Below are 20,792 nucleotides of genomic sequence, written 5' to 3' on the forward strand. Positions count from 1 at the left end.
GTGCCCCCAGTTTGGCAGGCTTGGCTGGCCCCCGCTCCCCGCAGCTCTGCTCAGGTGCCTCTGGGAAGCGCTGCAGGTGGCAGGGGGTGGCTTTGCCTTAACACCGAAGGAGAGTTCAGTGTGCTTAATCCCCTCTAACTGCAGCAATTACCTAGTAAATGGGTGTCGGTTGCTGCTGCTTAAAGAAATGATTGCTTTTGCTGGCTGATGAAACAGGAGGAAAATTGTCCTTAGTGTTTAAAGGGAGAAGGTAAGATTTTACAGCCCACTTCACTGGGACTGAAGACAATCTGTTCATGGCCAGGAGAGATAGCTCCTGCTATTACAGTAGAAAAGAGAGGTTCTGCTATCCTTTTTGACATCCAAGGCAGCATCATTCATCAGGTAAGGTCTCTCCTGAAGCAGTTAATCATATCTTAATGATCTTTGAAGAAATGTTGCAGTATGATCTGATATGCGCTGGGAAGATACCCATGAAGTTAGTGATGATTTCCCATGTTCTTAGTAGCTCTTTTAACCAGGACAAGAGTAATTTAAACGCTTACTGAAAGCACAATAGTCAGATTAATGCTTATGTCAAGAATATTTATGTAGCATATGTATGGGGCCTTTCAGAGGGTTCTTGTGTATGTGTGTGATTTAAGCACATTTTAAAAAGATGATGGTGTTCCATTTAAGCTGTACTGTATATGCGTTTACCACTTGCAAGTGCTCTATTAGTCTTAGGCAGGGCCACTGAAAAATGGGATAGAATCTGCTCTAAAAAGGGTTCCCGTCTTATGTTTTCTTATGTTTTAGCTGACAGCAGGGATTGGGAATGGTACTTGACTGCAATGTGATAGCTCCAGTATTGAGCTATCAAGCAGCAATATTCCCAGAAATTTATTTTCTGGTATGCCCTATCTGGTTAAAATCTGCTCATCCTATTGGATGGTGTTTTGACATCTTCCTACCTAAGAGAAGTGTCTGAGCATGGTTTTCTAAGTTCTCTCCCTCTCTCCCAATATATGCACATGCATGCTTGTACATACAGGTTGATTACTCTGTGGAAGACAATGATTGATGGTACCTTTTATTTGTGCCCAAATCAGATTTCCTTTTAAACTGGGATTGGTCTGCTCTCAGTTGCTGGGCTAGTGGCACAAGTCTGGGAGGATGCTTTTATGCTATAGTACATATGAGATGTGGGGAGAAGCATAAGCTGAACCAGACCTCAAGTGTTGATTACCCTTTCCATTTTATTATGAAAACTGTTACTTTTTACTTATGTGTAGCTGATGACATAGGTACATAGACAGAACATCTGACTAACAATCAGGAGATTTGTGGTCTGTTTCTGGTTTTGCTGTGGCTCTGTAGGATGGCTGCAGACAAGCCACTTGTGTGCTCTGTGTTTCAGCTTTCCCATTTGTCCGTGCATATAATGAGATTGACCTCTGTAGAAACCACTGGAATAGACTGATGAACAGTGATGCAGAGCAGCTGGGTGGTATTGCTGCTACACTTTACAGATGTCTTTTATTTTTCCTGAGAATTTGAAAGATTTGGGACTGCAGACTAATGCACCTGGAATGCTTGTTTATTTGGGTTTGGCATAAATTTAGTTTAGAGTTGGGAAAGGTGGTCCTTGGGGGCACTTAAAGCAGCTTGAATGGAGGGTTATGAATTTTTCCCTTGAGATCCTTAGTGCCTGATAACTCCTCACCTGCAGGAATGCCCTGCCTGCCTGCCAGTAAGGAACACAAATTTACTGGTTGCTGTGTAGTATTATGAGGAATTTTAAGCAAGCAACTTTTTCTGTATTTAAGTATTAGAAAATAAAAATGCATATGCTTCTGTTTTTTAAGACAACCTGGCCACAGTGAAAGGATGCAAATAATTAAGTCAATAAAATCTCAGTCTGAAAGTTCCTTATGCCACAGTGGAGTCCTCTGAAAGACAGGTGAATGGGAGGAGAGGGAAAGGTTTTTGTCCCTAATCTGTGACAATTTACATAATTTTACTCACCATAATTATACATGAATGGATGGGCAGGATGACATTTATTCGCAGAAAACCTTTTTGTTAATGCATCATACAACTGCACATTGGCAGAGTTGGGATTTGGCCAGTTCTTGTTGGGATGAAATGCTGTCTTGTCATGGTTTATTTCTTCTTCATGTTTCTGTGGAAAGTGTAGTGTTCATACCGACAGAGGATAGCCTGTAAAAATGGTGTCAAGGCTGTGCTTCAGAGGCCTTGTTTATGTTGGAACATCTTACAGGTTTTATTGGTAGTTACAGCAGTGCTACTGCTGTATGGTTGTTCCTGTTCCAGAAAGCAATCATTTGTTTGTTTCTTGCTACATGTTTAGAAGTTCAAAATAAACTGAAAAAGTACTTATACAAGAATGATATGTTCTATTCGTGTTGTTTGAAATTCATTGCTTTGAATTTATCATATTTTTCTTGTATAAAAAAGGCCCAACTTTGAGATAGTCTTAAATGTTTTCAAGAATTGTCAACGGATTTCAGCCTTGTTCATTCCAAAATTAGTATTAATGCTGAAATTATTTTAAATATAACAAGCCAGCAAGCTTGAACACTTTCTAATCTGTTACAATATCAGTAAGTCTTCCATACCTATTAGAAATACGTACTTGAGCTTCCACATAAACAATAACACTTTTAATCTTCTATACAGCATTGTACTTTGACCTTTCCATTCCTGACCCCTTAAAACTTGAAGTGGGCAATATTCATTATAACTCATTTTTTTACTGGATATCCAGGGAAGGATTGTTTTTTTATCTAACCTTAAGAATTGCTTCAGAGAAATGCAATGTTACCAGGGATAGCATGTGCTAAGTGAGATGGGCATAGAGCAATATCATAGCCTGGAAGATGAAAAGGGGATAATAAAGCCGAGCACTTGGAGTGGTTTGGAGTGTGAGGAGGCTGGTGTGGGGAAGAGAGCAGAGATGCAAGATGGATTTAAAGGCGTCTTGCAAGTGAGTAGAGGAAGCTACATATGAGGTAGCTAGAAAGGCAGTAATGACGGAGGGATTGAGAGTTGTGATGTGGTGAAACAAGAAGGAAGACAGGTGAATTCTGCTCTGGTGGTTTGAGGAGGGAGGAAGGGTTTGGAGAGGTGGGGCATATTTTGGTGTGATTTCTTCCACTGAAGATTTAAATGGAATTTTAAGCCAATATTATTGCACCTGTATAGCATACTATAGTGCACAATATACGCTCCTATCAATGATTCCCTCCCTCGGTGTGACTGAGATTGCTTGGACTGGGGGAAAGGGAGGAACTACAAAAAAACTATTTTTATACCAGAATATCAAACTGTGGTTTGAAACAGTAAATCTACTTTCACAGAATGTAGTACTGGATCATAAATGCTACAAGCACATAACACCAAGTGTTGAACTGCCACAGATTCCCCCTGTTGGCTCAGATTTGCTCAGCTGTTTTGGAAAGTGCAAGTTCTGTGGTAGATGGCGTGTCACCTGCTGCTGCCACACTAGCTTCGGGATGGCTGCAGGCAGGGGGATGATATTTAATCTGATGTAAGCACTGTGGCACGTGTTGGGGTTAATTCAACAGCAATGCAACCACGTGTTCAAATATGTGCTGCTGGGTATTTTGGCAGCATGCAGACCTGGCCTGATGGGACCACAGCTTTGGTGCAGGTGGTGGGATCAGCTGCCTCGTCAGCCTCTGGCCAACAGCACCCCCACCTCAGCAGAAGCAGAACAGGCTTTTGAACAGTGCTAAGATATGATTGCTCATAGCTTTGTCTGCTTTACTTTGGTTATTTGATCCACCTGCTAACTCAGGCTTAACAGGCTTGCAGAAGCATGGTCACTGCTTCAGGTACAAATTGATTAGCTGAAGGCAAAAAGCCCTGTGTGTATGTGTTTGAAAGCAGTGACTTTAAAGCTTTCTCAACTTTTCAGTAGAGGAACAGGTTCCTCTACAGCAAACTTCCATCTTGTGATGCTTTTTTTGAGGGTTTCCGGGGAGTGATCCACAGGGTGCCAGCAATGCTCAGACTGTGGGATGGGAAGCGGTGCTTTGCCAGGATGAGGCCTCATTCCCCGAGCACCACCTTTCGCTTTGCTTGCTCCTCTTCTGGCACCAGCCAGTTCTGCTGCTTTTGACCACTCCAGGTCCTACTCCTGCCAACCTGTCACAATTTTCACTCCCTCGCAGCACCGTGGGTGCTTTCAGCACCGCAGATTCAAAAGCAGGACCGTGCTAACAGCACTGCCAAACTGCTGTCCCCTTCTCCATCCTCCGCCGAGAATCGTGTGATGTGGCTCCACATCCCATTCTGGCTTCCTACTACAATTTTCTCCGTCTTTCCGAGTAGGAAATTGCACCGCGCGTATGTTTGTTTTTCTCGGGCGGGTGCTGCCGCAGGGGATGTTACAGCAGTGTCAATCCCTACCTCCCGCTTTTCGGGGCATCCCACGCCTTCCGCGCGCACGGCGGCTGCACCCGTGCCCTGTAATCCCGGGCTGCGGCGGTGCCGCCGTCCCCCCGCTGCCGCGCCTGCGGTGCCTCCCTGCTGCAAACCGCAGCGAGCAGGCGGGCGGGGAGGGGGGCGGGTGACCCGCCGCACCGTGTTTCGGTCACGGTGTGCAGCGGCGCCGAGCCCTCCCGCCGGCTTCTCCCCCCAAGCGGCGGGGTCCCGCTCCCGGCGCACCGGGCGGGCCCAGCCCGGCGGCGGCCTCCGGCGCGCGGCCGGTGGGCGGGGCCTCCCGCCCCTCCCCCGCGCGGAAGATGGCGGCCGAGCGACGCGGAGGCGGCGGCGGCTCCCCCAGCGGCCGGAGGGACGCCCAGCGGCCGGGAGCCGGCGGGCCGCGGCCGGCCTGAGAGCTCCCCGCCGCGCCGCGCCGGGGGACGCCCGCCCTCCTGGAGCCGTGCCCTGCCCGCGCCAGCCCGCCCAGCGGGGCCTCCCTGCGGCAGGTGAGGTGGAGGAGGGCAGCGGGGTGGCGGCGGCCCGGCCCGGCCCGGGGGGCGGCGGGGGCGGGTGAGCGGCGCTGGTGGGGCCGGGGGAAGTTGTGTGCTGGCCGGGGGACGGCGGCCCCGGGCGGGGTGTCTGCCGGGCCGCGGGAGGGGAGCGGCCGCGGCCGCCGGCGGGGGGCGCCGAGCTGGGGCAGGCGGCGGGGAGGGCGCTGCCCCTGAGGCGCGGTGCCGCCCGCCCTGCAGCCACCTGTGCGGCCGGGGGGGCCCGGCCTCACCGGGAGCCGACCCCGGGGCGGGCACTCGGGCCCCGCCACGCCGGCGCCCCGTCTGCCGGCGGCGCCCAGGGCCGGAGGTCTCCCAGCCCTGCCCGGCCGCTCTTCGTGGGCGCCGAGCCGCCGACACGCGGCCCGGAGCAGCAGCTCTTTCGCCATGGCAGCTGCCGTGCCTCCCGGCCCTCGGAGCCCCCTCTCCCTGGCCGCCGGCTGGGCGCACCGTCCTGTGCCGGAGCGGCGCTCCCGGCCTCGCTCCGGCTTTGTTTACCCCACGGCGTTGTGTTGCGAGCGGCCGGGTTACTTGGTCCAGCGTCGACCGCCATGGAACAAGTCGGCGTGCAGCGGGGCGAAGGATGCCCGTATCCCCGTCGTGCGGCCGCAGCTGGGCAGCGTGTGCTACACACGCGTCTGTTCGGGGGTTGTGTCAGTAGAGGCCAACAGCCGGTTCCGTTGTGGTTGCGTGAAGACTCAACAAAAATGACGTTATGCAGGAAAAGCTGATAGAACGTGAGGAATTGTTCTTATAGTATGTCCCATTCTTTATTTGTTAAAACACATTTGCAGTGGTAAAGTAATAAATAAAGCACGAGACGCCCCTGTTTGCTTATGCAAGACTGAATAAACCCTGTGTGGCCCAAATTAGAAGTGGGCAAATGTCATATATCTGAATTTAACCACAAGTTACACTACTCCACACTGGGATTCTTTGTGACCAGTCTTGCCAAAGAAGTATTCAGAGTTGTTAATTGTACGTGCGTTTCTCATTAGGAAATGTAACCTTGCCCTTTGTGGCAAAGATGTAAACAAGAAACGCCTGATGAATTTTTCAGGTTATGTGCAGTCAACTCAATTATCTACAATGATTGGGCCGGGAAATTTTGGATGATGGAAGAATCTAGGTGACACCACTACGGTGGGACACCTTATGCACAGAAACACCCTGAGAGCCAGAAATAATTGCAAGCCTAGCATCAGCCCCAAGAATTTAAGGTGCTCATGTTGCCCATGTGAGCTGGCTCTGCATCCACACCACTGAGCGGTCCCAGAGCTGAGCCCTGTAAGACTGCTGCATGGAGGCACCTGAAGTGCTCCATCCACAGTGGATTTGGGTGGTGTTTCTGCACTAGGCTTCTCAGTGCATCTGTTCTTGTGGCACTGAGATTACTGTTCCAACTCCTGGCAGATTGGACCTAGAAGGTCTTTTTAGTTTGGACTTCACATGATACAAAAGTGGTTGTGCTGTATTAAGAGCTAGGCTGGCTTCAAAAGCAGCCCAACTCCGCTAGACCAGATTTGAGCCAGTGGAAAAACTCTGTGCTCGAATCTGGCAACCAGCGTAAAATGTTCTCAAACTTTTCCACTGTCAGCAACTGTGAACAAGTACGTATCTCTTAAGGTTATTGTCTTGTATGCTTGCTGCTTTCTTCTTAAAGTTTTATTCCTCATCCCAAATTCCTCTTTTCGTTCATTCTTCCCTTTTAGTTTTTGCTCTTCCCAAGTCCATGATCCTGTTTTCCTTGCTGCTGCTTCTCGTACATGCTTCCCTAATGTGTCTTTTCTTCCTCTGTTTCAGTGTTTCTTCAGCCCTTGTAAAACTGGTTTTTTGTATATATGATTTTGAGCTAGGAAGGACTGGAAATTTCAAAAAGCAGTGAAAATTAGCTGCAGAGCGAGGACACAGAGTAGAAGTAGTGGTACATCTGTCCATGTCACATTTTTTTCTCAGGTCTCAGAAATGACTTTTGCTCTTGGGTATGTGTTGGCAGACCTGGTGTCAGAGTGGAGAGCAGGGGCCAATCCTGCCCTCCGGTCTTGCTGACTGTGAGGAGAGAGGAGTTCTGAGGCATCTGGCAGCAAAATGGGGTTGTGATGCAGTTTTAAGGTATGGAACAATACCTGTGAGTGTTTTTCAGGACACGAACGTGTGTACTGGCAAGCTGTGTGTTTTTCAGCAGTATCTAGTAGCGCAGTGATGGTGCTGTCTGCTGTGTGGTTTTATGTAAGGCATGTTTTATTGTTGTGATGCCTGTTCTTCTGTCTGATCTGCATCAGAGTTCATGTAGGTGACCTGGTAAAAAAGCCTGAGCCTGGTTTCATATTACCATTTATAATTTCATGATTTCTTAAAAAAAGGGGGGAGGGGGAGGATACCCAAATGCAGCTGAGGCCTCACCGTGTCCTGAACCACAGCGTATCTTCTCATCACTGAGCCTTGTTTCAGAGATTTAAATACCTATCTCAGATCTCTCTGTGGTATATCTGGAATATGCAGTGATTCTCTGAGCAGAGCTGCATAGATAAGATAATCCATTTCATTTTAATTGGCAGAGTTGTTTACACATGATCTCTCACTCATTTTCCTCTTTTAAAGGAATGCATATCCATCCCTGATTACAGCTTGGGTCAAAATCCCTCAGCACTTGTAGCAAATCTCTTTTAATTGGTCTCATTTAGCTCTCATAAGGTTGTGTTTTAATTCTCTCTCTTCCGAATCCTTTTCCCCAGTCTGTAATGTAATTTATTACAGGATATTTTATAGACAAGCGAGCAGCCTCTGGCTGTCAGCAACCTTTGCAGTGTATCAAATTTCCAGCTCAACAAGCAGCGGCAACGGAGTTTGTGGGTGTAAGGCAGCGATGCTGCAGCAGCAGCACACAAGCAGTCTGCGGTGGCAGCGCTGGGCACGAGTGCCGGGTCTGAAAATAATTGGGGTGAATGCTCCCGTTTGCTCTCTCTGCTCCTCTAGCCTTTTTGTAGCCGTTGCTGATGCAAGGGTCTCTGAGTTCGATTTTCCCTTTTTAGCTGTCTCTTCAGTCTCTGCAATTGAATGCAAATACATCTAAGTTGCTGCTGTTGTCTGGTGACAGGTTTTGAGCAGCACAGGATTGGTAGAAGGCTAATGCTGGGACCGTATTTTTAGAAGGCCCAGAGCAACTTTAGCTGTCTTTATAAAATTCCCTGTGACTTTGCTGAACGCAGTTGCTTTGGTTAATTGAATGTAATGCAAAGAGGTGAAGCTCTGCGTTTCATTATGCCTGAGCCAAGGCACTTCACCTCTGGCCTGGAACAGCACAGTCTGCAGGCACGGTGTGCTGGTGCAGCTCCCGCCTGATCTCTGGGTGCGCTGACATCAGCTCTAGAAGTCTCAAAGGCTGGTGGGGTTTTTTTTGTGTCCCCTGCCCTTACACTGGCACTTTTCCCACTATAGCAAAATCAGAAGGGAATACGTGCTTCTGCTTCAGCTGCTGGAGTTGAGATCCGGGGCTGTGTGGTGCAGCAGCAAAGGTACAGGCAGACTTTCTGCTTTGCTGATCCAGCTCAGAGGGCAGGAATCTCCAGCAGAGCTGTGGACCACAGTTACATCTTAAATCGCCACTGAAAGATTTACTGGAGTGCATACATCAGAGCCCAAACTCGTCTTTCTGCATAGCGATATTTGAAGGTCTCAAGCCTCTGGCAATTGCTGTTTGGGGACTGTTTTTCAATATAGACCTGTATCCAGAAAGGAAATTATATAGATCACTAGACTCAATCCATATGTACCCTATTAAAAATGCAGTAGAAATCTCTAGATGTGAATGATGAATTAATCTTCTGCACCAGGAAGATACCCTCCATCATGTTCTTGCCTGCTCTAGTATTTTTAGTAAGCTAACTGATCTAGCAGTGAATGCGAGGGAGTTGATAAGATTGTAAATGCAGTTCGGACCTTCTCAAAATATTTGTGGCTTAGTCTGGGCAATGTCACAAGATCTGTTTTCACAGAAGTGGGAATTGGTGTTTGCTTGTTTTTTAAAGCTGCCCAAACTCTCCAAACAAGGAGAGGGATGGTCATGGTCTATATATATAGACTCAGCCTGCTTTTGAATTTGTTGAGTAAAATGAATAGTGCAAAATAAGTAAGGACAGCTTCACGCAGCACTTGCTTATGTACCAACAACACCAAGATGTTCAGAAATACCGGTCTCTTCCACATGTGTTTGTAGCTGTATGTAACCGAAGCTGTTCTTCCTGCTGGGGTTGCAGACATTGAATATCAACAGTGTTTGCAGCTGCTCTCAGGCTGAAATGTTAACACCTTAACTTAGCTTGAAATACTGCACACTTTTTTTCCATGAAGTGAATTTAATATTCATCATTAAATACAAATTATGAAGTTAAGCATGAAAATTAACAGTTATTAGATACCAGTGTGTTTGTTGGTTTGTTTTTTTTTTTTTACCCAGAAACAAGAGTTAAAAGGAGAGACACATTTTGTCCTCTGCCCAGTGTACAGGCCTTGTGTGGGTCCTAGTGCTGGTCTCTGTGCTCTTTGTCATGCCGCAGTTACCATGTTCAGCACTTTGGTGCATGTTTTGTGTGGGATGGGAATGAGGGGAGTGTGATCTAGGGTTTTGGTGGGATCCGAATACAGCTGCACTAATCAGACACTTTTTCTCCCGGCACTGCAGTGCATTATTCTGATTTTTTTTTTTTTTTTTTCCCTTTGGAAGTGTTTGCATTAGTGGAAAAGATTGTCTTGGGCATTCCCTGTAAATGAAGAGACAGCGGAGTCTGTCCCCTCTTCTCCTACCTTCTTGTCCCAATACTGTAGCTCACCGAGGAGACAAGGGCTCGCAGGTACCTCCTCAGGGAGGAAGGGTTTCCACAATGGGGGAGAGAGTAGGACATGTGTTAAATGACATGTCAACAAGTTATAGCCCTCTCTGGGGCTAGGGATCACTGCTGCTTTTATTTATTGATGTATGTTTTTCCTCTGTATTCAGCACTTCCCTTGGGAGCTGGGTTGGCAAAGCTGATGCAACAAGGAAGGAGGAAAGAAGGACAGCAAAATGACAATTTTATCCCTTCTTAATCTCTTTTTGCAGTTCTGGTCTGCCATCTGGTCAGTCTCTTTGAAAGCATACAACCCCAGCACCCTGCCCTTTCTCCTCTGTTTCTCTGGTCTCCTACATCCTTCATTTCTGCATCAGAAACTCTCCCAAGAATATGGTGTTCCTCTGAGTGGTTCATGTTGTGAGGCTCCCATATGAGGACCATTAGATTACGTGACAGAGCAACTTGTTTTTCTTTGATCATGTTTAGTCTTACTGTTCTAGATGATTCCATTAGCCTAGTATTTTATTGGTCTTTCAGCTTGTCTCTAATTAATGCTAGTTTCCTTGGCAGTACTTCTGAAGTAAAATCAGAGCTTGCATGTGGATTTTTAGAGCTCCTCAACAGATCTTAACTCGTAAATTTTCAAACACTTTGGTATAAATTCCGCAAAGGAAACAGTGGGATGACAGGTCTGAGCTGTGATAGACTCCAAGTAGTAGAGATCAATTTAGAAAAGAAGGGAAACTTGGGATTTACTTCAGAAAGGTTAGAAGAACCCCAGAACATTTTATAAATGTCTATTTTTGTCTTAAGAGCCTCTTACTGAACGCCTTTGCGTTAGCTCTCTAGTCCTACCCAGTGCTTTAAAGCGCATGGGAAATTTCATGTCAGAAAGGGCTTTTAAAACAGTCAGTTCTGTCATCTTGTGGATGATGAGAGTTGGACTTGTCTGACGATGCATGAAGATCTGTAACTAAAGTGTCCACATCTGAGCTAGGCACTGTAAGTTCCCTTTATCTTAAGGGTATGTTAGGGCTCAATTAATTTCACACTGAAACGGATGTCCGCATTTGGTGGGGAGAATCACATTCTGGAAGTTCTTTTTTGTTTTTCCACCGAATATAATGAAAACAGAGGATGTTAGCCCAAATGTAGAAAATGTCAGCAGGACAGATACCTGAGCATAAGGCAAGTTGAACACCTCCCCAGAGTGACACTAACTTGCTCCTAATCCTGGACTGCTTTCAGTGTTGCATTTTTAATGCCTTCACTGATAACTGATTTACATAAAATTGTTTCTTCTGATCTTAACTACCTTTCCCATCTTTAAAGCACTTTTTCTCTAGATTTTTTAGCTAATGGTGATGCAGTGATTCTGTGCCACTCACACTTTATTCTGAAAGCTTTTGCAAATGCTGAATGTTACAGCATGCTCTGCAACTGTGGACTGTCTTTGCCGTTGCCTGTGTGGTTAAGTTGTGCAACAGACAGGATTCCCCTGTAACTGGTAACCAGGACCTTACTGTGGTCCCGGCCAGCTGTGCCTGTCCCAGAGAAGTCAGACCAAGTCATGAGTAGGCCTTCGTTCAATTCAGAACCTTAACTGCTGAGATTATAGTTGATTGTGGAAGCAAGCTGAATGCCAAAATGTCAGGTAATGGCCTATGATTTTTTTTCTGTAAAGAGGCAGGCTTCTCTCCTGCACAGCCTCAGTTTTGCACTGCTGGAAGTTTTAACTTTGAAAGAATGATGAGGTCAGGCTTGGAGTGGCCCAGTGCAGTGGCATATTGTGTCTAGATCCCTGCTTGAGATGGATAATGTAATTTCACAGCAAGTTGAATACCTCTTAATATTTGATGGCCCAAGGTAAACGAGGAGCACAATAAGACTGAGAATGCTGTGCAATCTAATTACAGGCAGAAGTTTTCAGTGGAGAAAAGGTTGGCGTCTTGGCTGACTCCTTAAAATGTCATCCTCTCCCATCTGTCATCGCCCATGTCTCGTTTGTATTTCTCTTCTGGGCATCACTTGTGTGTGAGTCTGTTTCAGGTGTAGAGATGTCTTTGAAGTGGTATTGTTTGTCTCAGCTGAGGAGCTGCAGAAATGAAATCATCTGCACCTTGCTGTTGGTGAACTGGTTGTCCTTCCAGTTATCGAGGGATGCACAGGTATTAAAAAGAGCAGGCAGAAACTAGTGTAGACGTTGCATCGATCAACATGGAGTGGCTGTGCTTGAAGACTGCTGCAGCTCCCTGTTTCATCAGCTGAGTGAATCCACTTTCAGGAGAATGTTGTGGGCTATCACAATGTCAAATCTGTCTTTTCAGTGGAATAAAGTGGGATCCTGGCCCAGTCCGGCAGCTGCAAAGAGACAGATTCATTTCAGCATTGAAGCCTGGCATAAATTGCTAGTCTACATGTCTGATCTATTGTCCAGAACACCTCTGAAACATCAAGTTTTCCCCTGCCCCCCATTTCAGTTACAAATAATGTATTTTAATTTGTTACCTGTAATTTCCTTGGTTTTATTCATTTTTAATTAAATGTTCTGGATTCAGTCAGTGATACTTGAGCTCAAACTGCATGTGCTTGACTTGCGGCTGAGTCATAATCATCTTCCTCATAAGCAGAGATCTGTCACTGTCTCCTGATTTAGTTTTGTCTGCAGGCTTTCATCCATATGCTTCCTTTATGTTCCTGTTTCAGATCTGGCCACTTGTATCAAGCATGATGTGAATAAGCCTACTTCCCCGAGTTAAGACTGCCATGAAAACATGCTGTTATGTGTCAGTGTCTGTAGTTTAGTATCATGTAACCATGCGTGGAACAGGGTATGTTTCCATGGCCCAAGTCCACATAAACATATAAACACAGAGCTTTCTGCAGGAAAATTTGCTTTGCCTCAAACAAAATATTGATGTTTGCCTTTTGCAGCATTACTTTTAAATACAAATTCCTCACTAACCACACGTGATGGTACAGTGCCTGTGGTAGCAGACAGAGCTTGGAAGTCCCTTTTGGTCTTGCGCTGTGTATGTGGGCAGGTGAAGAAGAACAAGGTAGTGTTCAGGGATTGTCATAATTGCAGTTGGTGTTGAGTATAATGTTTCTCTGAGGTTGTTATGGTTAATTCCTTTTCAAGTTTTAGAGCTGTTGTGTAATTATCTATTTATATGTCAGTCGTAGCTTTTTCCCACTGCTAAATGAAAACAGGGTGAAGATGCCCTTTGAACATACTCCTTGTGATTTGCATTTAAGCTGATGTTACTACTGAGGAAAGCAATCCAATCCTATACTGACCCTTCTCAATATTGGCACAACCACTCAGCAAGCAGAATCAGGAAACTGATGTGGAAATTAAAATAAACAGAACAAAACAAATCTCATTTTCTTGCTGCGTTATCCTTTTACAGGAGAGAAAAAGTTACTTTTCAGTTGATCTGTAAGAAACCCAGTCAGGCTCAAATGCTTTTGTATTGGCACGGCACAGAGTGCCTTGGGGATAGGATGAGTTGATGAGGTGCCAGGACTGCCCTCTCTGGAGAAGAGGAGAGGTGTGACCACCTAAACATATGCCAGATGATCACCTTAAAAGTACAATTTCACGTGGTGTAAGCCGAAGAGGAGTCTTAGCTAATTCTCCTTGCACCACTCCAGCAAAACTAACAGTGCTCACGGCAAACTCCAAAAGGATATTGGAAGCAGGCAGCATGATTAAGAGCCAAGGTGCATCCACAGCAGACTGAGAGTCAGTAACTGCAGCCCTTCATCGCTGCCTGTTCTTTTCCACTTTTAATTGGACAGTGGATTAATTTTTATACCAGTGATTTCCTCTGAGGGGGAAGATTGAAGAAATCATAGAAATAGTCGTTTCTAAATGAGATGCATCCAGGGGAAGAGGAAAGCAGTCGCTTTGATCAGGGTGTGAACCAGACCTGGGGTTACAGGTTCTGCACTGTAATTTTTGGAGTCCTGCTCCAGGACCTGCCAGCTTCTCTCATGAGCAGTGCTGCATTATCTGTGTAATTTACTAGAAAGACATGACACGTTATGTCAGAAAACTAGTTAGGTTTCTATAGAATGGTTCTTGGTTTTGTTTTTTTCCATACCTTGTTTAAAAAAGAACCCCACATTTCTGTGTTTTTCTCAACGTCTTTTCCTAACACCCTGTCACTGACAGTCTGACCCATGATACTATTCTGGACAGATCTTTGGGGACTGAAATTGTTGTGAGTGCTCAAGACCCTTCCCCTTCCTGCAATTATATCTTCCTGAAATGCATCCTGTGCAAGGGTGAAAATCAGCAAGAGGCAATGCTGAAAGACAAAGCAGTGGTAATTGATACAGTGTTTGCACTGGAAGCAAGGCTGTTCTTGAAGGATATGTCTGTAAACTGTTTGGTCTTAAAGTCTATATTGGGTAGTTTTAAAAATTAACAAACTTATAAATAAAGACAGACAAACAGCTCTCCATACAGGTGTACGGTGTAAACCACAAATGCAAGATTCTGTTAGAATTCATCTGGAGAAAGCATTAGGTAGGGATGCAGAGTTTGTTTGGTCTTCATGGGCTAGTGATTTAGAAGCATTGTGCTTGCTCTGCCAGGATGGAACTGATGGCACCAGTCTTGAAAACAAGTGTTGAGAGCTGTACTGGTTTTGTCCTGTCTTCACAACCCTTTGGCACTGGTGTTATACAGCTTCTGCTACCAGCTCTCTATTGGGATATCTGTAACTTTTCCTGGGGGTGTATGGAGTTCCATCTCCCTTTGCAGTCATGACCTTTCACCAACACTGTCTTCCAGTGTAGCTGTGAAACTGCTGACAAAGCTGGGGAAGTGGTTGCAAGGCTTGTGAGCATGCATGCCAGGACTTTCATGATGGCCAGAATAAGGTGAGGGAACTCAGCCAAATGAAATGGGAATGACCTTGTATGCACACATGTTAGGATATAATCTAACACTCAACTCTTAAAATTTAGATTTCCTACAATGAATTATCCTTAGGTAATATTTTTTAGGAAAATTTTGCCATCTAGCTTGATTCCACCTGTCTTAAAGGAAAATGAAGAAGCAGCAGAAAGAACTGTTTGGCTTCGTGAAAAGTTATGGGAACCGACTGGCTGCTGCAGTGAAATCCATCCTGTGAACGTGAGGAGGCTTCTCACTCCTTCCTGTAAGGCTGGCCTCACTGAGACTGCAGAAATAGAGATCAGCGGGGAATATGAGAAAAAAGTAGAAATTACTTTTGACTAGTACTGATCTGAATCTAGCTTCAAGTTGGTAATACTGGTGTGAAAGACTTTGTCCTATCACTGTCACTGAAGAGCATCTTCAACGGGGATGAGGAAATGTCACATCAAAAATTCTTAGAAATGTTTGTTAATTTTTATTGGGTTTGGAAATGGCAAATTCTAGGAAGCAGTACATGAGAGCAGCAAGTGGAGTAGTTCTTTCCCTTTCACAGTTGCTTGGATATGGTGTCTCTCTCCTGGGGAGCAAGTTATACAGTGCATTTTTTTGGCTTGGCAAACTTCCTGTACAAGGTCGGCATTGCCGTTACACGGGTAGCACAGCATCATCATGCTTTAAATGTACTATCTGCTGAGGTTATAAATGACTCCTGATTTTTTTGAATTCTGCAATATTTAAGTATTCAGCTTGAGGCATTTTATTAAAGGGGCCTCATTACCAGAGCAAGTGCCAGGTGCTTTAAAAATTCTGTGCCTATTTAATATAGCTCATGTTGGGCATAACTAATCACTGCTAAGGCTTAAAACGTTTGGTGTATAGTGCATCTGGGAACAGGTAGCTGTGAGACTGGGCAGAGGAATCCCCTTTCTCATCCCTCTTCAGTAAAAGCTCGCTCTCAACACAAAGGTCCAATTGCTGTTATTTCTTGTATAGTGTGCAGAGCATAGCAATATGTGGGTAGCAAACTAATGCAGAGTGCTCCCCTGTCTAGTGTTTCATTGTTCTTTCTGCCTGAGGCTTTGCAACCTTGGTCTTTTTTGGTTAAAATCTTTAAACAATGGATTATCTGTTTTCACGGGCTTTAGAGGATTTGAAATAGCAGTCACCCTTAGGCATTTGGCTCAAGATTATAGCAATAAATATATTCATCAGAGCCCCCTGGCCCTTCCAAGAGCCAGGCAGTCATAAGATTACCTCTACCATATTCTTCTGCTTCTAACTCCAGTGAAGTGTGTCAGCCTCTTAACAATTCGAGGTAAGCCCTGTTCCTTCTGACCACTTGCACTCAGATGGTATATGAGAAAGGGAGGATGCATGTGGTGAGGTTGAGAGCACCTACAATAAGGGATCTTCATTCTTGCTGGAATGTTGGCTTTTACACACCAATGTGGATTTTCGAGGAGATCAGAAACCTGTTCTGAAAGCCAGCATTGCTGCTTTTTCCCCCAAAGCCCAGCAGCCTGAAAATTTCGTATGGCTTTAAAATTTTCAAATTGGAATGTAACTTTAATCAATATTGATGTTTCTGATCTTTGAATGCCAGCTGATATTTGTCTGAAAGATGGTGCTGGGACTGGAAGGCCCCATTAGCAGAGAGTACAAACCAGTTGCCACCCAGTTGTGATATCTGACGTGGCATTTTCTCTAAGAGCGCTTCCTGATTGTGAAGTTTAAACAGTGAATGTAATGTTTTTCTTCTGTTACTATGAGATATAAAGTAGTTTACAGATATCAGACATTCTGCTGTGTTGGTTTGGAGAAAGATGTCAGCTGTCAGAAGGAGACCCGAAAGTCAGTTCCAGTAAAAAGCTACATTTTCTAAAGCAGTTTATTTATGGTTAGAAGGGCTGTTCGTGGTGTGACTTTGTACGGGCTGTGCTTTGCACAATGGGACTTAATTTTCTAGAGAGCAGCTTTATCTCAGGAAATTTCATTGCATGAAGAGATCTGTGATGTTCGTACATCTGAGGTCCTGTAAAGATTTCCACCCCTAACAGATTCTATTGATTTTTATCAAGTGCTATTTTCCCAGACTTCTGAGCTGTTCTTATCACATCATGCTCCTCATCACAATTAAATAGCATGTGCTGGTTGGCCACTGGCTTTATCAAGAGACCCTCCCACTACAGGTACGCAAATTGGGAAAGGAGAAAATTTAATTCTCTTTGGAAGGTGTTTTTACTTTGCTTCATTTTTTTTTTTTCTTCCTTTCAGCGAGTAATGATAAACATTTACTAAACCACACTGTATGTTTTCAAAGTATATAATACACATTACCTTTGCCTTGGAAAACTTTGAGCTTACTTTTCATCAGAAGATACAAGTATTTAAAGCATTTGTAAAGAGAGCTGAGTCAGCTTCAGCACTTTGCCACATTTTCATCAGAAAATGGTGGAAGCATGGAGTCTTTTTGGGCTAGTACTTAGAATGATCACAGCATTTTCTGCTGTAGTTTTAGTCTTTACCTCCACACCTCAATTCCCCTTCCAGGGGGAAAGTAGCGTCGCGGTTTTTTTAGTAGGTGGATAAGATTTACGAGAATTGGTAACTTAACTAAGCTATGTGGTGGGTTTGTGTGTGCACTCTAGAGGATCTGTATATTGAACCTGGTGTCTTTTTTGCTAATGTAGATAGGTGGGATAGGGGAATGAATATGGACTATCATGAACATGAATGATAGTGTTTTTAACTATTAAAAAGAATAGAAGCGTATATACAAAATATGTGGTTATTGATATTGCATTACAGCTAGAATACTCTCTTATGTTCCCATGGGAATTAGCTGAGCGATACAGTGTTAAGGGAATAAATGTAGTTTAAGCATGCTTAAGACTTTGTAGAGCTGGTCAGAAATTCTGAAGATGCCACCCTCACTGAGCGAGTGGGAGCCTGGGACTGACCCTGGTTTCTCCTCTGAATTGCAGGTCCCTGTCTGTTGGATATGGTCAGCACTGGAGTTGCACCAGAACTGAGAACCTGTCCTGTAGTCTGGACTCTGCAGTCTCTGTATAGAGGGGACAGGAGGAGGGAGGTCCTGTACTGGGGCATCCAGGGGTTGTGAGCTGGAGCAGGCCAGCAGACAAACTGGTCCTTAAAGGAGACAGAAGCTGAAGGTGTAAGTTGTGGGAAATGAAGACTGGCTGTTGAAAAAAGATGTCTGATTCTAGGAAATGAATGGTGTTCATAGAAACGGTGGATGTGCTGAGGTGCTAGTAGGCTTTTGGGTGCTAATGAAACGGAAAATATTGTGTCAGGACAGTCCTGCGTCTGTCAGCGTGTGCTGCCAAAGGAGAAATGCTAGACAGGGAACTGACAGATGACCAGCAAGGACAGGCAAGTGTGGCACAAGGAACACGAGAAGGTTAGGTTATAACAGGTTGTGTGAGAGAGAGGCTTTGGAGGAGAAAAGATGAATTATCTCAGATAGCAAGAAGTAGATACAAAGGTCTGTAGCATCTTCTTGTGCCTTGGATGGAATCCAGGTCTCTGAATCTGAAGACCTGGCTGTCAGAGTATACCTAAAACCTTCTGGCAGTGGTGCTTCTGTTTTATAGTTCTTCCACACTGAGAACAACCACCTATAGTTGCTATAACTTGTGGTTAGCTCAGGGTGCCCCTGTGGCAGATCAGGTGATAGCTCTGCGCATGTGATAGCAGTGGGATGATTAGGTAGTGGAATTCATCATTTAGGATTTTGTTTTAACATGAAAATTGGAAACAGGAGGAGACACACATGGAGATGTGTATGGATGCACACCACCATATTCAGATATTCTGAAGATTGTGAAGACGAACACTTGTAAGATAGAACATATCAGAATTAATTTTGCTTATACAACCTTAATGCATCCCCCTTAAAACAATTTCTGACTTACATAGATCATGAAAATACAGGGGAAAAAAATTAATTTTCTCAAACTCGTTCTTTTAATTCTACCATCTATACACATTTTATTGTAATTACTATGAGGAAGAAAGCATGCTACAGATTGAAGGTTTTTTTGTATCTACTGGTATTAATTGAACTTTTGGAACTCAACAGTGTGAGTTAAGCAAGCATTGTATATATATTAATTCTTCTTACTGGTATTATAGAGTGGTATGTGCAGTTTTCAGCCTTGAAACACTAGATCTGTGAAACTTGCTGTGTTCTCTAGGACTTTTTTCCTGTCTTTGGGGAATAATCAGTTGCAGAAAAAGTCATACCTTGAATTACTTCCTGTATTTTGTCCTTTGGTCTTCTCTTCTGTGGCAATAGCAGTAGTGTTTTGTCCTAAATGATAGGGAAGCTTTGCTAGCATAAAGGGAGAAAACCCCATAAATCTAAGCACTTCTAGGGAAAAAGGAAGTGGAGAGGTTGAGGGTGGGAGGTCCTGTGAAACAGCTTAATACACAGCTTATGAGTCAGTAATTTCCTTTGCTTTTGCAGTCATCTTGTCCAGATTTGGTATTTTCCTTTTCCTTATCAAGCCAGCCTCCTTTTCTACCCTACTCCTTTAGGGAAAAAACCTGCAAGAATAACATGCAGTGGCACAGGTGTTTTTTCAGGCCATGAAACTTAGAGCAAGGAAACAGGCAGGAATCCACTGCTGGAACAGCAGATCCCACAGTAGGATAAATGATGATCATATCCCTCTCCTAATCTGCATACTGCATGTCCTAACAACCCAGATCACTCACCACCTGAGTTTGTCTTGCCTGTGAAGAAAGAAGCGTGCAGCTTCAGAGTATATTCTAACGTAATAGCTAACATGCAAGGTCTTTAGACAAAACAAGTTATTGTGAATGATTACGAGGAAATTGAGGAAATCCTTTTAGACTCAAGACTGAAGCAATAGTTCAGAGAGGTATGGCTCCCTTAGTTCCATATCACCACAGAGTTGTTTCAGTAGTTACACTTTTTCAAGTTTCCTTTTGAGGGGAAGAAAAATAGCACTTTTTATTACTGTATTCTACATTAAGAGTTCCATGTTATTTTTACAGGAAGGTTGTTCCTTTTGTAATTTATATCTGTAGGGATTTAAATTTGGGGGCTCTTAGTGGAGTTGCTGTTCTGTAGACTGGAGTATTTTTTATTACATCAGACCTGTTTGTGTTGCACTTGATGGTGTAGCTGAGCAGTCCTGTGATCTGGTACTTTGTTCTTAAGTAGTTCTGAACAAAAATCTGTGTGATCAGTGGTCGTGAGGCACTATAATTAAAGCAGACCCATTTTTCCATATCACCTACTTCAAATCCATGTCTTCAACAGTGAAGAGACCAGAGGTTAACCATCAGTTGATCACTGTGTTTAAACAATAAAATGCTTCATCTCTGCTCTGTTACAAGGCCACCCTTATTGTAAGACTGTTGCTAGCAACCTGTGTGCAGATTTTTAGGTGTCTGCCTCTGTAACTGTGGAATTTCGTTAGCTCTCAGAGTTGTGATTGGTATTTAAATGATATTTTTATTTACTTAGCCCTAGGAAATTTCCACTACAGAAGGCAAGAGGCAGTCCTTGCATCCAGAAGCTTGCTACTTGAAATAGTCAGCATACAGATTTAACGAGAAGTACTGGATCCAGCAAACATCCGTGTTACTGCCTGCTGACCCATGGCTTGCAGGATTTTTTCATTTCTGAGGGCTGCACAGGGCTGGTTGTGAGCCACCTGCCCTTTATGGGGGAAAGGAGGGCTGGTGGTAGGAGCAAGCATCAGATCTTCTGGAGCAGAAAGTCGGGGTAGGAGACAGCCACGGACTTTGCTGATAGGATTTGAAAAAACAAACAGGAAGTGAGTCATATTCATCTTCCTTTGTCAGCAACACCCACAGGAAAAAGTCACTGGATACATGTTTTCGATATTAAAGAACAAACTTACTGTGCAAGGTGTTGAGGCTTGGAAGAGATATGCTGAAGAGGGAAAATTGATGTGGAGAAGTCCTTTTTTAGATGTTTTTAAAAGGAACTTAAAGGAGATGTTGATTTGTAATTGACCTTTTCATTTTGTGCCC

At 44.4% G+C, this 20,792-nt stretch overlaps 1 protein-coding gene across 2 annotated transcripts in view; it reads left to right on the forward strand.

The window, feature by feature from the left end:
* Positions 1 to 4,789: 4,789 nt before the first annotated feature.
* NDST2 (N-deacetylase and N-sulfotransferase 2) overlaps positions 4,790 to 20,792 on the forward strand; it is a 140,141-nt gene continuing 124,138 nt past the window's right edge. For both annotated transcript variants that reach the window (XM_074874636.1, XM_074874638.1), the window contains exon 1: positions 4,790 to 4,958. The gene's annotated coding sequence lies outside the window, so the exon portion shown is untranslated. The remainder of the gene's footprint in view (positions 4,959 to 20,792) is intronic.

The sequence above is a fragment of the Strix uralensis genome, chromosome 7, assembly GCF_047716275.1.
Source record: "Strix uralensis isolate ZFMK-TIS-50842 chromosome 7, bStrUra1, whole genome shotgun sequence".
Taxonomy (NCBI): domain Eukaryota; kingdom Metazoa; phylum Chordata; class Aves; order Strigiformes; family Strigidae; genus Strix; species Strix uralensis.